Source organism: Pseudopipra pipra, chromosome 6, assembly GCF_036250125.1.
Source record: "Pseudopipra pipra isolate bDixPip1 chromosome 6, bDixPip1.hap1, whole genome shotgun sequence".
NCBI lineage: Eukaryota > Metazoa > Chordata > Aves > Passeriformes > Pipridae > Pseudopipra > Pseudopipra pipra.
The window spans coordinates 30,930,342-30,946,467 of record NC_087554.1 but is presented as its reverse complement, the minus strand read 5'-3'; the positions used below and the strand labels follow the sequence as shown (position 1 = coordinate 30,946,467).

The 16,126-nt window shown below is 39.6% G+C and overlaps 1 protein-coding gene and 1 long non-coding RNA gene across 11 annotated transcripts in view; one reads left to right on the top strand and one right to left on the bottom strand.

Annotated features, from left to right (window-relative positions):
• Window positions 1–16,126, top strand: part of RAD51B (RAD51 paralog B) — a 470,288-nt gene that overhangs the window by 316,129 nt on the left and 138,033 nt on the right. The window lies entirely within an intron of this gene.
• LOC135415907 (uncharacterized) overlaps window positions 7,419–16,126 on the bottom strand; it is a 37,871-nt gene continuing 29,163 nt past the window's right edge. The window contains exons 2-3 of one of the 2 annotated variants that reach the window (XR_010431334.1): window positions 15,427–15,552; window positions 7,419–8,358 (exon numbers count right to left, since the gene is read on the bottom strand). This is a non-coding gene — a long non-coding RNA (uncharacterized LOC135415907). The remainder of the gene's footprint in view (window positions 8,359–15,426; window positions 15,553–16,126) is intronic. The other variant, XR_010431333.1, reaches the window with a different exon arrangement.

Here is a 16,126-nt window from a genome sequence, read left to right as displayed (position 1 = left end):
GGAATGAGTAACATAAAAAAAAAATACAGTTTTAAGATTGAGGCTCGAGGATATCTGGCTTCAGCTGCTAATTCTTGCCAGTTTTTTGCAATAATGGACAGAAGAATTTCACCATGTCCTATTTTTGGTCTTCTTTTCTAATTTACAGAGATGCTGAAATCTTCAGCATTATATGAAGGATGCTTCATTTCTACAGTGTTAAATACATATAGTATATGTATACATATAGTATGTACACATATGGTCCAGTTATTGCATAGTTATCCTTAAAGTCTTATGTTTACTTATCTGGGCATTTTTTCCAAAGTGAATTTTGCATGTTCATGGCTTTCCTGCTTTATGAGTCAATTCAAGCAAAGGTTTAAATACATATATAATCCCTTATACTTTGCCTGACAAATAATTTCTCACATTTATAAAAGGTCATCTGGAGGCTAGGTTGAGCATGGGATTCTCTTGTAGGCTTTCTCCTAAGCACATGCTGTACCTCCCCCATCAGCACCCAGTTCACCTCCTGTGTGCCACAGTGCTCTGAAAACAGGCCAGAGCTTCTGCAGAGCTTTTAGGAATTCCACTGGGTTTTTTAAGGATAAATCAAGTTTAAGTTGATATACTGGTGCTGTGAAAAAAACTATTTGAATATCAAGGTGAAGGACTGGAAATCTTATTAGCATGTCCTGCCCGTATTTCTTCTTGCCAAAACCTAGGGCATGATACAGCTGAACTAAAGTGGCCTGAAGGCTTTTGGATACTGTAAGGTGTTTCACTGTTTTCTTAGCCCTTCCTCAAATGCTGCTATAAGCAAATTAGTCCGCTATCCTTTCCAGTTACTTTGTTTTGTTCTTTTGCTTTTATTGTGTCAGTAAGTCTGTTATTTGTCTAATGTTCAGACAGGTCACTTCCTCCCCTCACCCTAACCTGTTAGATACTGATGACTCCAAGAAAAGTGGTTAAAACTTTATTCAGAAATAACTGGAAGTAATTAACCACCTAGGACTTGGCCGGAGATTTATTTTAAGGCTCAAGGTAACATAAGAATATTCTGAGAGAGTAAACCTAATTTTGGATGTCTTTGGATGACTTTCTTTAAGAAGAAACCTGTTCTTAGTATTCTTTACACACACAGACACACCTCTCCCCTAACAAAAACAAAAAATAAAATAAACAGTTTTATCCTTTTACTATTCCACATGCTTTGAGTGACAGCTAGCAAATTACCAAAGAAATAATTACTATACTTTGATGTAGTAAAAATTATATCAGTAACATTGACTTACAGTAAGCCTCACATGGTAGGATATGCTTCATATGTTGACAAAGATACCATATTCATCCCCAACACTTTTAGAAGCAGAGCTGCACTACTCATTGGCCTAATCTCCACATTTGTGGCATCTGTTCTGTTCCCATGATTCCCTTTGTCTTGTGAGGTCCAGACCCTGCACAACCTTCGTGTATTTTTGTAGTCTTTTGTTTTTAGCAATTACTAAACAAAGAGGTATTTAACCGTAGCCTTATTTAGCTTGAAAGGAAATGTAGTGCTAGATTGACCAGTTTCAATAGCTTTTAACCCAAGACATAACAAAAAAACACAGTCTTTTTCTTCCATTGATTCCAACCTGAAGAAACCAGATATACTCAAACAAAAAACTCAGGAGAAGGATGCGGTTCAATCATTTCAAGGCATCAAGCTATGACGTATTTTTGAGAAACCTGTTTTAGTGTGTTTGCAAAGTTGGGCAACTTATGTTGCTTACTCTTGGTTCCCACCATAAAAGTTGTCTTCACAGTATTAGAGTTAGAAATGCTCTTTTGAAAAGGAGAAGATTCGAGAGCACAATATTCAGTTACCATTTTAAAAAGTTTTATCTTGATATTCTACTCTGACTCTGGCCAATTTGATCTTTTTTTATCATGCAAAATGGTGGTAAGGTCTTGATCCTGGAGGTTCCCAGGGATGTGACACAGCACAAGTATATGTTACCAGACTGAGCTCCAGTTACCCGTGCACTGTTAAGGGCCTCCAACACTTGCTCACATTTTACCTGTAGCGAGGAAAAGGCTCACAATTTTTCAATTTTCAATTCCATAAAGTTCGTTGCATAGAGGAAGAATATGGAGAGAGAGAGAGGCATCCTGCTTTCATGTTCTTCTCATAGTCCTGTAACTGGCTGCACAAAAGCACGGGCAGCCACACGTGCCTAGGCACCCAGAGCTTGGTGCTCTTGAGCACACAAGCACACGTGCACTTACGTGACTCAGAGTTAAGTTTCACTCCTGTCGTCTGGTGGCTGTTACAGAACAGGAAGCAGGGCCTGTTGGGAGGATTTATTTTAAGAAGCTGTTATGTGATTTTGGTTCCTTTTGGCTGCAGTGTTCGTTGTCAGCATATGGCTGCTCTCTTGGGGATGCTCTGAGTGAGCTGTGTGGCTGTCATTGTTTCTCATTTGCCCTCCTGTGCTCCAAACTTAGTGTAGTTTCACAGTGCTCTGCTGATTTGTCAGGTGAAGCTCCTTGGGTTCCACTTCTCAGATAACCAGCTGTAGTTCACCCTGTCTGCTGTCAGACCTGTTCAACTTTCTTTAAAACTATTCCTGCTAGTGTAACAGTCTACCAGTATTTTACCATGAAACATATATCCTTCAGAGAGCTTCTGCATGTGTGATGCTCTGGGGAAACTACAGGCAGAAACTGCTGTACAAAGTGTACATTTGCTCACAGTCTGAAACAAGAATAAAAGGCAGAACAATATAGATAAGCATCCTGTAATATGATAGGGATTTTATTTCTACCTAATGGTAGAAATACCATTAGGAGGATCTTTATAGTAATTCCAATACTTTACCTGTAATACTTCGTAATACTTTCAGAAATAAGATGGCTTTAATTGTTCTAAGAGCTCCAAATAATAAAATTGTTCTTAACTTGGGACTTTTGCTGCTGGTTTCTCTATCAGCTGTTGAGGAACAAGCCATGAGTTCTTTCTTATCACCATTGCCTGGTGGGTGAACAATGTGTTTGGAGTTCCTTGGTGTTGCTTTTATTCTGTTGGGGAACATTGGCGTAGAGCCTGAAACAAAATGGTGGAGGAAGAATAAAGGCATTTGCTTTGGTCATCAGCAATTTTCAACAAAGCTGACGGCTCAGTCTGGTGGATTTGCCAGGAGTTGGTTGTATTGTATATTGCTTTCAAGATTTTCCTGCTGGGCAGCACGCACTTTGTGGATGTTTTGTGCTCACAGGCTTCCAAGCAATGTAGGCTTCCTAGTGTAGGTCAAATTCCCTTACACTTTCTGTCTTCTTGCTTACAGCACTTTCCACAAGAGTCTTCTAATAGTATCACATTATTTTTTGTTTTCCTTAATTACTAGTTCTAAAAAATCTGTCTCGTACTCTTTGTAGAGAAACAATCTAGTCAATAAAGCAGAAATTGAAAAACAGTTGGCTGTGTTAATAGAGCTCTGAGAATCCAATCATGCTGGTTTTCTGAGTGTAGTTAGCATTTCACTTTGATGCTGTGAGTCCTATACCTTCACCCTGTGAAGGGTGAATACAAAAATAGAATGTTGGTGGTAGTCCAAACTTGATATATTTATCATTCGTTACCTGAATTTCACATACGTGCAGAACTGTGCTTGAGATTCCACAGGAGAAGTTTTCTTTTGAGGTGTTTGATTTGGGTTGGATCTATCCAGAAAATGCCTTGTGCTGTATCATTTGAATTTTGCAGGGTTTTTTATCCATCCGGAAATAAATTTCCTGAAGTTCTGAGTGGAAAAAGGTGAAATAAGATAGAAGATGCTCATGTAGACAATTTCACACATGTTCAGAGGGTTAGTCTTCAGATTTTTGCCAAGTTTTATATGAAAGATTGGTCTGGCTCTGATGTAATCTACAGTGATTCATCTGCTTCTCACTGTCTCCCAAGAGGGTGAATTACACTATATATCTCCAAGATACACTATCAACACACAGACAGAGATACACTAGAAAACATACTGTTCTGAGATCAAACCCTTTCCGTGTGATAACTAGCAGATACATTGAAATGTCCTTTCTTGGTTTTCTAGATTGTCCATTTTTTACTTCCTCTGCCTGGAAAAAGGTGAGGCAGAGAGACAAGCTTGCCAGTCAGAAGAATAAGTTTCTTTCCTGATATGGAGCACCATAGTTGGGAAGGTTATTTTCTTCTTCCTGCTAATTCCCTTGGCATTTGTGTTGTTTTCCTCAGATATTAGCAGTATCAGCTGGAAGAAATGGTCCTATTTGAGATAAAACCTTATTTATTTCCCCCATCCACATTTTTTTTTTTTTACTAGACAAGAAAACTGTCATTTGAAGAATAAGAATCAGGTTTCTATTTCTACATCTGTGTTTCTCCCCAACATTTATCTGTTAATTTGACTGATTTGCAGCCCTTCTTCCCTTCCCTCCTTGCTGTTAACTAATAGACTTTGGCATTAAGCCAGCCTTTCAGTGCACACACCACCATGCCAACGAGAATGTGTGCAGCTATTCTGTCTGCTTTGGAAGCCTACAGATGCAGCCAGAGCTAGAACAATTCCCGTATTGATCCCGCACTTGTCAGTTAATCCGTCATAAGGCATGGGAATCCTAGCCCCTTCCACATCTGCCTGCATAACTGCAGGGGGAAAACCAATTCTCTGAAGCTCTCACCAGGGAACAAGAAAGCAAAGAGAAATGAGAGCTTGCTGGGAGAGAGGGCTGTAAGCTGCTGGGCCAGAGGGCTGTGAGATTGCCTACCTGTTCCACCCTTTCCCCCCAACTCCTTTTCATCCTCCTGCAGGTCAGCAGGATCAGGTTTATGTTAGCGAACCATGAAGCTTATCAAATAAATGTTGCAGCAGCAGGTGTTTGGCTCTCTCCACAGGCCAAGTCTAACAAGGTTGATATTGTGTCTGTGGCCAAAGTAATGCAGTAATTACTTTTCTGGGCTTGGAACCCCCAAGAGGTTTCTGGGAACCAGTTAGAAAAACAAACCCTGCTAAGAGCAGGGAATTTTTAAAAAGGAACAGTGGTGCTCTCTGTGCCAGAAGGAGAGGACAGGCATTTTGAGTGCATCATCCAACACAGTGCCGCATCCCCTCATAGGTTGCTCATGTTACAGGGGCCTGGAAAGTGCTTGAGTTTGGTTTCTCAGGTTGGGATGGGCAGCTTATTTTGGCCCACGGTGGAATGTGGAAAGGCAGTTGCTTTCTATAAAGCCATTAATGTGTACTGCAAGAAGAGCGAACCCTAGGTTGGGGGGGCCCTTGAGTGTTTGCAATTCTCTCTGTATAATTCAATTTGACTTACACATCAGGAGTTGCATAGCAAAGCATTCCCACTGCTGTCTGTTTCTTACTTTTGAGCATTTCCTTTGTAAGCTTTGAGAAACCGAGTTACGGACCATGATGCCACCAAATTACACCAAAGGAAGAATGAGATCTCACAGCACAGCTTTGCTGTGCCTGTGTCCCTTTATCTCATGTAGTCACTTTAAGGCCAAGGAGGTAAAAGTTAAAACAGGTCTGTACAGTGATTACATTTAGAGGCAGCAATCTTCATCATTCTTTTTGAAAGAATATTGATTATTTGGGCCAAAGCTTTTTCCCTGTAGCCGATTATTACACATGATAATGCCTCTTACCACAGGCAATTTAAGCCAGCTTAAGTAATTGCGAAAATGTCCTGAACTACTGGAAATTTCTTCTGCAGCTGTGGTCCAGGAGAACAGAATTTGACAGTGAGAAGAGAAAGAAAGTAAAACTGATTAGAGATTCATAGGATTGCCCATTTGACTTGAACCTCATAGGTTTAAAAAAATACTTTTTTATACATGAAGAAACTCTAAAATTCTTACTGCCTATAAGGAATTCTTTAAGGCATCCTTCTCTGCTGTTGCATCAAGCTACCAAGCAATGGCTTTGTAGTGATGAATGAATTTTCCCAAGCTAGGAAAGTTAGCATTTCATTAATGTCTGGCAATGCTTTCCCATTTCCACTGTTTACATTAAGCTCTATTTTTGCACATTACTTTGCATTATGAAGGCCTGGTGCCTTGGTGACAGTCCATAGATACCATGCCATTTGCCCACTGTTCTTCAGTGCTTCATGCTAAACTGTTTTATTCTCGGTATGTTTGCTGAGCATACTGTAACTGAGTGTGCTGTAAAAGCCCTGCTATGAATGCCATGGCATGCTAGTCCCCAGTGTTTAATTTTGTGCTAGGAATACTGTGCACTTGGAGGCGAGTGCTATGAGTAGGTCAGACACCTGCTTCTTCAAGGTATTCAGTGACTTTCCATAAACACTGCCTAGTGTAGCAAGTAGTGAAAAATTGCTGTACCAAGACTGCTGGGAGGGAACATACTGGAATTTGCCTCAGCATTATTGCTTTAAAGGCAAACCTTAGTCTGCTCTTGAAAAATGGTGATAGGGTTCCTTCCACAGAAATTTCCCTATGCTGTAAATGCTATACAGATCAGCTGAAAATCAGGCAGGGTATGTACGTCCTAAGATGGCCAAGATGGTGCTTATAGAGCTCACTACTTTAATCTAGGACACATTTGCACAATGTAGACATTTTGTTTCATTTAACATAGTACTTTAATTTGATTTCTATATATTTATTGTTGAAACACTTTTATGGTATTTAGAAGACCACACAAACCAGCTTAACTAGGACAGATTTTTTAATCATGTATTTTGCAAACATTGTCATTTGGAGGAAGGTTGTCATTTGGAGGAAGCGTTGCTGCAGAATTTGGCCAACCTGCCTATCTGAAGTCTCAGATTCTGAGAGGAGACAGAGGCCCATATATTTATTATACTGTAAAAAGCAACAACCCAACTATGGCTGACTATAAGAAATCTCTGCTGGATAGGAATGGATCAGCAAGATGCCGTTCAGGAACAAGCTGTACAACAATGTTAAAAAGAGGCTGAGGCATGATAGGATTGGTGTTGCAGTGGCAGAGCTATGTATGAGAACCTCACACATGACTTATCAGTGTTCACCTGAGTGTAACTGGACATGAACCAGAATATATTTGCTATTAATATTGCAGCTGTGATTTTTTTCTTTTTTTTACTTTTGTGATTAGAAGAATGTGCCAGCTGTGTGTGTGTGTTCTGGCAGCGGAGGGATGAAAGTGCTTACAGTTTCCATATGAAAGTAAGAGCATGCCTTCTCTAGACCCAAAACATTTATGAAAGTACTTTATAAAGTTTAAGAAATAGTGACAAAGAGGAAAATAAATAGCAGTGGATTTGACCAAGGTATTTTATGGACTGTGATGTTTTGTGTAGTCCTCTGGAAAGACGCGGAAGAAATCTTTTGAAGGTCATTGATTGGAAACAATCTTTATTACTGATCAAATTCACCTTTGTCAAAAATATGGTTATTTAAATATTAGCATGTTTTACTCCCATGGCACAAAACTGATTCAAAGACTTGATCTGATAGATAAACTGTTAAATGGCTCATTAGATTAGATAAGGGAGTTGGAATGTATTTGATGTTAAAATGGCATCCCTACATGCCATAAGAAATCTCTCTTCATCTATCATCCAGTGAAATATATTACCTGAGTATAGGATGCCATCTGTGCGTTGTACAGTCTTCTGAAGGCTGGGAACTGGTTTGGACATTACTTTGTATTTATTACTTTTTACTCCCAGTGATAAAAAAATGTTGTATTGGCTATAAAGAGATGAAAACATGTTGAAGTTTTCAGGTATTGGTAATAGACACCAGAGTTCTTACTTAATAGTCAGTTTACAGTAAGATCTGGGCTACATCTGAAAGAAGAAAAAGGGACTGCTAACCAACCTGAAGAGAGTGGATTTCCTTCCATTCTTTAATGGAGCAGATTATTCCTGGCCTTTTAACACAGAAATTGTATCCATGAATGGAGTTACACAGCCCCCTGCAAAGACTGTCCTCTAGCATAAAATACCTAATATTGTCATTTTTTGTCAGATTCCAGAAACAAACTAATGGTGTAACTTACTTGACAGGATGCTAAAAGCACATCTATCACTTTAATTCATTCTTTTTTCCTTGATTACGGTCTTCTCTTACTCCATGGCCCAGATCCGTCGAACTTATTTTTTCTGTAGCCCATTTCCATTCATGGTGTATGGTCAAAACAGGAGTTTAAATCTCCAGAATCAATCTTAAGCCCTTAATACACCATGTGATTTCTGACCCAGCTAGGACTTGGATCTCACAGCAAGAAAGTGATATCAGTCTTCCCGTTTCTTGTCTGAACTTGCTGAGAGCCACTGTGGATACATGTCAGAGCAATAGCGATGCAGCTGGTGAACATGCCATCTGTGTTTCCAACAGGACTCCTAAAAATCAAAACAAAACAAAGACTTCTTTCTTGGCTTGAAGAATTGATAGTGAGAATTAAAAGGTTTTAGTTGTAATTTAGGTTTGCATTGTATTTTCTAAGCCTTTGATGAGCAATGATAGCCATTGACCGGTTACTAGCATGATGTATGTGTGTATTTTGTGCTTGGGAGCCAGTCCTGATGTGACTGTGAAGTATGCATAGACACTGCCTAGGCACAGTTTTTCTTCTTATGGGTGGGATTGTGTATTGAACATTTAAGCATCATTTGAACACTCAGTGTTGCTTGAATGACTTGTCATACCCCTCCTAAATCTTTTGGATTCTCAACATGGGCGATTTTTTTTTAGTGACCTGCTTTCAATTAAAAAGTGATAAAATCAGCCCTCAACAAGTTTATCATGAACTAATTTCAAGTGCTCATATATTCCAAAAAGTAAGGCAACAGTTAGAGGCTCTTAATAAAACATGAAGATATGAACCCCTAGAAGAATCAATTGGGAAGGCTCTCTTGAACAACTGCCTTTGAAGAGTTGCTTCTTGTCATCCCCAAGACAACTGGTTACCACTATGATTTAAAGTCTCTGGAGATAGTGAGACTATTTTTAGGAAGCATATTCAGCAGAAATTAGATAGTACTCAGGTCTTTACATGGGTCAGTCTTAGTAGCCTCAAGAATGCATGCAAAACTATGTGGCGCTTACTGTGAGACTCAGTCTGACTTTGTATTTAAAAAATTCAAATGAAATTTCAGAAAGTTCTGACTGGAGTGCTAAAAATTTCTATGTTGATTTTTGGGAGCGTGAGCCATCTTATAATGGTTCATGCAGTTAATGCTAAAGAAATAGGAATTTTGAGGTTCACCTCATGGGAAACATATGAAGTCTGTAACAGCAGAAGGAAGACCAGTGTGCCTGGAAATGATAGATTCAAATTTTCCTTGTTAAGCTATTAAATTTGTCTATTTTCCTCTTTCTGAAGTTGTTTTACGTATATCTTTTTCTATGCTAGTTGTTGAGTAAGTGGTGAGATATTAAAATATATGTCTCTATATATAAATATCTACATTAGTAAGACAAATGTAGATTAAAAAAAAAATCCGTATATTTTTTGGATTAATAGTCTTAGCCTACTGTTAAGATTTGTGTTTCCCAATCGTTTAATATGTTGGAAATTTAATCAAGGGGTATCAAAGGATACACCTTTGGCCAGGGGAAAATAATTTAGCAAAGAAAAGGTAGGAATGGTAGAGATAGGAAGTCTTTTAATATGCCCCCATGAGACAGGACAGAAAGAAAACAAATGCAAAAGAAGACTAAAGGAAAAAAAAGAACCATAAGGGAGAAAAAAATTAAAGAGTGGGGAATAGAAAACTGGAATTAGGAAGGAACCTCAAAAAAAATAAAGCGTAAAGCTTTGTCCATGCTGCCAACAAATCTATTTTGCTCAATTTTGGCTAAGCTAGATAAACATTTTTTCTGGCATATATAGGTGATGGCCCGAATTTGTTTGTTACAAGTAGGTTGGAAAAAACCTTCCAAAAATGCTTTTGCCTAGTCTCATGAATTGTGCTAAATCATATTTTTACTCTGAGTCAAAAAAATTTGGCCCCGCAGAGGCCAGCTAAACACCAAGGCAGATCAGACAGTTGGATTTCACAGCTGTTTTTACATTCTGTGGTTTTAGCTGTGGGGATGTGGCGTAACTGCAACATCCCGTGAGATCTCTGAGGGAAGAAGGACCCCAAGGTAGCATTCTCCAGCTCTGCCAAACATCAGGAACAGCATAAGCAGGGAGATTCAGCACTCAATGCTCTTGATGCCTGTAGTGTAAAATCACAACAAAAATGCCCGCAGCAGAATATAACACAAAAAAACCAAAGACACGGACAGTCAGTGTGAGTGTGCTTGTTCTACACAGCACACCATTCCAGTGATTATGAACATGATTTTATTATTTCTTCAATGTCTAATCTCCTACTGCTTCAATTTGTCTGAATGTTGCAACTCGAACCTGTTTGTTTTAGTTGAGCTGAGAAAAAACTGGGCTTGTAAGCACGAGTCTAACTCCTCTTATGTAAGTTCCAGCGTGTACAGAAGAACTAATAAGGGATGTGTTACATGGATTCTGGCCATTAGAAATATGGTCTATATCCGTGGTCCTTAGGACTCACAGTGCTCCATGGGACGTAGGGCGTTAGTTTCGGGCAGCTAGCTAAAGGCATCCTTGTCCTATTCAGCCATATTTCTCTGACGTGCCTCCGTTGAGAGATAATCAAGGAACAATGGTGAATTGAGCCACTCAGCCTTATTTTTCTGACAATCTGAGTACCTAAAGATCCTTGTGCTGTTACTGGTTGTTTTGTGATAGCATCTGTGACCCCTATTCAGTATCCAGAGCTCCACAATGCAAGGCAGTGTGTGCACACAAAGAATAAAAAGATGGCCCTTGCCCTTGCTGATTTCAAATATGGTTTATGGTTCATCCAGCAACTCAGTACATAAAACTGAGCACCAAAACTAATGGTCAACAAAATCACAAACCACTTGAAAACAAACTTAGCTTAAAAAGACCACGATCACCATGTAAATGTTGTCCTGTCCTATACTAGAAACATTTCTGACTTTTGATTGGCATGTTGATAAATTCCTGCAACCAACATCATGTGACAAAAGGGCTAACCCAGCATCCAGCATTCCTAAGTGCTCATAAATGGGATCACACTTCTTCACAAGCTCTTGGAAAGGGAAAATATATTTTTTAATTGTCGTATTGGCAAATAGGAAGGGTAGATAGGGAAAACCAAGAAAAACATATTTAGTTGCAGTAAGTGCCCAAAACAAATACCAGTGCTTTATGAGTGCTGGAAACAATTTGAGCAGTCCATTTTTCTTACAGAATTATGTAGCCATAAGCCATTCCCAGTAGATGAACAGTGCCCACCAGTCTTTGCCAAGCAAAGGAAAAAGGGGAAAAAACTTTGCACTTAAGTTGCTATGGTCCTTTTTGGGTTTGCAGTAGTTTTGTGAAGCAGCGTTGGGAGTCATTTGTTCTGTTTTCAGCAGTGTCCTTGACCATACCCCCTGCCAGTAACAGGACCTTTAAGTCCAAGAGAAAGAAAGAACTTTTTTTTTTTTTTACCCAACTAGCAGAGGATGTGCTGAGCCAAAATAGAAATAGCAAGGTCAGGTCAGGGCAAGGCCCTGCATTTCATTAGCCAGGCCTAGCTAGGAGTGATTAAATATGTACAAGAGGCTTTGAATAGATTCAGGGAGGAGGGATGACATTGTGGAATACAGAAAAATCATTCTTTGGTGCTGTCAACTGACTAAATACAGGATGGTACTTAATTAGAGAGATAAAAAGAATTTGTTCTAATTATTTAAATTCTGTAGAAGAGAGGGAACTTTTTAAATTTTCTGATGAGTGTTTTGAAGAGAAGGAGAGGAGGGTCTGGACAAAATGCGTCAGCCTGGCTTAACAGAACCCAGATAGCCTCGAGATACATGTTGACCTAGCCTGTAGTTCTCTTGAGTCTAACTTGATGAAGGCTCAGTAAAAGGACAAAATTATATTGGCAATGAAATCAAGGCCCTGCTAAATTTTGGAGGCGCTTTGGCTAGAAACTGATGACCTTCAGAGCACATTGCACTGTCTGTTTCATCCGACATGTTAGAGAATTTGAAAAGAATGGAGCTTTGAAGCCAAAAAAGTACTGTGTCAAGTGCTTTGGCTACCCAGCTTGAATTTGCTTTTGAGGCTGCCTGACTTAATTGACATTTTATAGCTGTATTGTAATTCTTGTATGACAATAGCATTGTTGCATAGGCACCTAGGCACTGAACGTCCACAGTTTGTAGTCCTTTCCTTAGAAAATACCAGCCTAGTTGGTTGAAACTAGAATATATTTACATTTGTTTGGAGCACCAACAATAATGTCTTCGAAAAATTTCTAGGGGCTATTTTTTTAAACCAGCCCAAAGGAATTTGAATTTCCGCTTTATACTTCTGAAAGATGATTCCTGCAGCAGCATAATACTCCTTAGTGTCATGTTGGAAGGTCAATTCTGAATCAGCTGGGGATTTCTGCATACTCATTTTTGCATGAATCTATCTTAAAACAATGTGAAAGCCAGGATTTAGTTACGGTAGTGCAATTTATGTATCTAGACACAGGTGTATTTACAGTAATATAAAGATATTTGTATCATACTGGTTCTTGTTACTGAAACAGTATATTTTTCTTTCTGGTCCAGTGTGTCTGGACTGCCTGAAAACTATTTTCTTGGGCAGTGTTGTATCTTCTTTACTCTATTACAGTAAATATAAGGCTTATAAAAAATCTTTTGGTTTTCTGGAAGTCATTTGATAGTCGAGCTGACATTAATGGTCTGTTTACTGGCAGAGGTATATAGTTTGATTTATATGTTTTCATGCAAAGATGTTAGATTGACAGCTCTGGGAACAGAAATACTCAACTAATTGCCCAGACATGCAGTATATTGCAAACTTTGCCAACCTTTCACAGTGATAGTATCTTGATCCTTGAGCATGAGAGCATATCTAAGCCTTCTGAGGGTATTCAGTGCTGAACCCAATAGGCCCAAGAAGTACTTTTTGTTAGCTCTCTTCATGATTCACGAAGGTAAACAATGACTGTGAGTTTCTTTTGTAAAGCTATTGAACAGCCAGCCTGGCAATAACAGCTCCAAGTCAGAATTAACAAGAGCTATGTTTCAAGCTATGGTAACTTTATTCTGAAAGGCTGCAGATCCCACTTTCCACCTCAGGAAAGTGGGATCTTTCCAACCCCCCGTCATTGTATCTCTCCCTGCTGTTCCATTGCCAGGAATGACCAGTTGTGGGCCTGCAAGTTTGGGTCACATATTCGTGGATACTTCTAAACTAGCACTAGTGTAAATTTAGTCTCTGAGGCTTAATCAGAAGCAGTATTTGTCAATAGATGGTTGCTGAATCAACACTGCTGTTCCCAATTACCCATCACAGCAAGTTCTAACTGCTGACTGATTGTGAAACTTCTCATTCTTTCCCTGACCACTCCCGCATCTGCTCTTCTCCTTTTCAGGTTTTCCCCCTCCTGCTCCTCTCACCCATGACCTTCCTCATTTCCCCTCTCCTTCCTTCCATCCACTCCTTTTCCATTTTTTCCTCTCCCTCCTCATATCGCTTTCATTCCTTCATCTCCCCGTTCCTGCTGCTCTCCCTTTCTTCCATTACATTTTTCCTTCATATGTCCCCATGTATTTTTCATTTTTTCATCTTCCTGCAGCTTCCTATTGCCCTCCCCTCATTGTCACATGGAATAAGTAGCGGTGTTATGAAGATGGGGATGCTATTAGCAGCATCGTATTAATCTATTCTGCATCATTCCTCTGTCTTGTCCTCATAGTTTCTTCTTACTAGTTGCCTTACTGGTGATGTATTAAATATATAAAATTTTATTCTTTTTTGTTCCTTTTCTTTAGAAATCTGGGGAAAGGAAGGAATAGGAATCTGCTTATTTGTCCTTTTCTCATCCCATGAAGCCAAGGTGGTTCGACTGTGGGCTTTTTCTGTGCATAAGAAGGAGTAGAGACCCTGCCTTGAAAAACTTGGCTTTTTTTTACCTTCAGGTTTTCTTCCAGACCCTTTTTTAAGTGGAAAGGAGTGATTTTCTTGTATCACCGGCACTCTTTTCTTTCCCTCCTCCTCCCTGCCCAGTCATGTCCCTAATTAATTGAATTCCCTATTAGACCTTTTGTGAGTCATTTCAATTACCCATTAGTGAAGCAGCCTGGGATTTCTGCTGTGTTTTCACTCATCTTCCTGGAATTTCTCTTCTCCTCCCTCCCCCTCCTTCCCCTTTTAGTCACTCTGATCTGTGAAAAGTATTAGATGGACTTCAGTGCCGAGTGCCTATATTGTTTGCAGGCCCAGCTGCATACTTCTACACTCTGCCTTGTGCGTCACAGCTATTCATCTTGTTTTGTACTTGGCTCTGCTGCAGATGCTGTAAATATGGTAATTTTAGATTCCCTGATTGCAAAGGGTTGCAGGGCGGGTCTAAGTGGTAAGAGCACTGTTTGATTTACACTAGTTCATTCTGGTTTCTTAGAGTTTGGAGTTTTAACGATACAACCAAACTGAAACATGGTTGTAAAGGCAGTTTCTTTTTTAGTGCTAGGAGAAGGATACATGTGAGGTTAGCTTTGTGTACCAACATACAAAAGCGCTGCCCCAGAAACTCTAGGGAGACTGGAAAGAAAGCAGGAGATAACTTCTCAGGTTATTATGTAGAATGCCTTCACACACAGATAGCTGCAAAACATGGATGGATCTGTAAACTGCAAAAATGGAAAAGATCCAGGACAGAAAACTGTGAAGGGCAGATCTGTAAGTTGACAGAAATGCCATCAATACTGAAGTACTGTAGACTTATGGCAATCCCTGAAGAACAGCTTATTTCTAGAAAATTTTTGAAATACTGGGTAGGACTGTAACAGGTAACACATATTATATTTCTGAAGAGAAGAAGGCAGTGATAAAGCTAGCTTGCTAAACTTATGATGGATGCAGTGACTACCTGAAATCCAATATATGGAGAATCACATTTCTATTCTGAAATTGAATTTGTGCAGCACATGAATCTTTCAAGCTTGGGGTAATTCTCAAGTGATACAGAGAGGCAAACAGTATTGCTGGGAACCAACCTGTTGGAAATGTGCCTCACGCATCCCAAGTTACAAAAGTAGTTTACAATGCTCAAGCTATTATGATACTTTCATAATATTATGATGCTCGTCCCTGTGAGGTTAGCGTATTTCAAGACAGAAGAAACTTTTGATAATCAGGCTGTTGTGAGAAGGCTCTCTCTCACAGCTTCCCAGGGGGACCTCATTTGTTGAAGTGACGGGAAGCGAATTTATGAGGGTTCCCTGCACATCAGTATTCATAGGTACTTTTTTTTTTTCCTCCTAGCTCTTTATCCAGTCAAAGGAGAAAGGAAGGGAATGTTGTGAAAATACCACTCGGTACAGACACATTAAGATGTTAGTAGGAGACCTACTGGGAATTATTTTAACTTTAATGTCTTGAAATCTTGGTCCCCCAGTAGGCAGCAGTGGATTTCAGAGCTTCATTAGATGACTCTGGAGTTCTGCCTCTTCACAAGGTGACATTACTTGAGTTGAAACTGTAAAAGAGAGAAAGGAGCTAGTGAAGAGCTGTATATGTGAGCCCCTTCTTTCTTTATGGGACATGCAGCAGCAGGGCCCATATCACTTTATCTGAAGTTACCAGGTCATGGCAACACCTTGCTTTAGCTGTCTGTGGTATAGCTCTATTTTCTTGCACACATTCCATTGCTAGTACCATGTTACAAGGTTTTGTCATTTGACAGGTCTTACACCTTTTCCTTTCTTACATATCCTCTTAGATTAAGTATTCTGCTGCAGAGTTAGCATGGTGAGGACTGCTACCCAACTTCTGGGCTGAGCGGCAGCAGCATCTGAAATGGAGCTTTGGACCTGCTGTCATTTTGCCTGATAAGCTGCCCAGTGTGTGCCAGAGGATACCAACTGTACCAGGGATATTGATTGAATTCCCCATGCTCTAGGCAGCTTTCTGCACCTTTTTGTAGTAACTCTTTTCTTTTCCCAAGAGAATACAGCGGGACAGAAGACTTCTGCTGCACTAGGCCAAGAAAAGAAGCCATTTGTCCCAGCACAGAGCTGGATCCTTTATCACTGACAGGATAGCACATATAC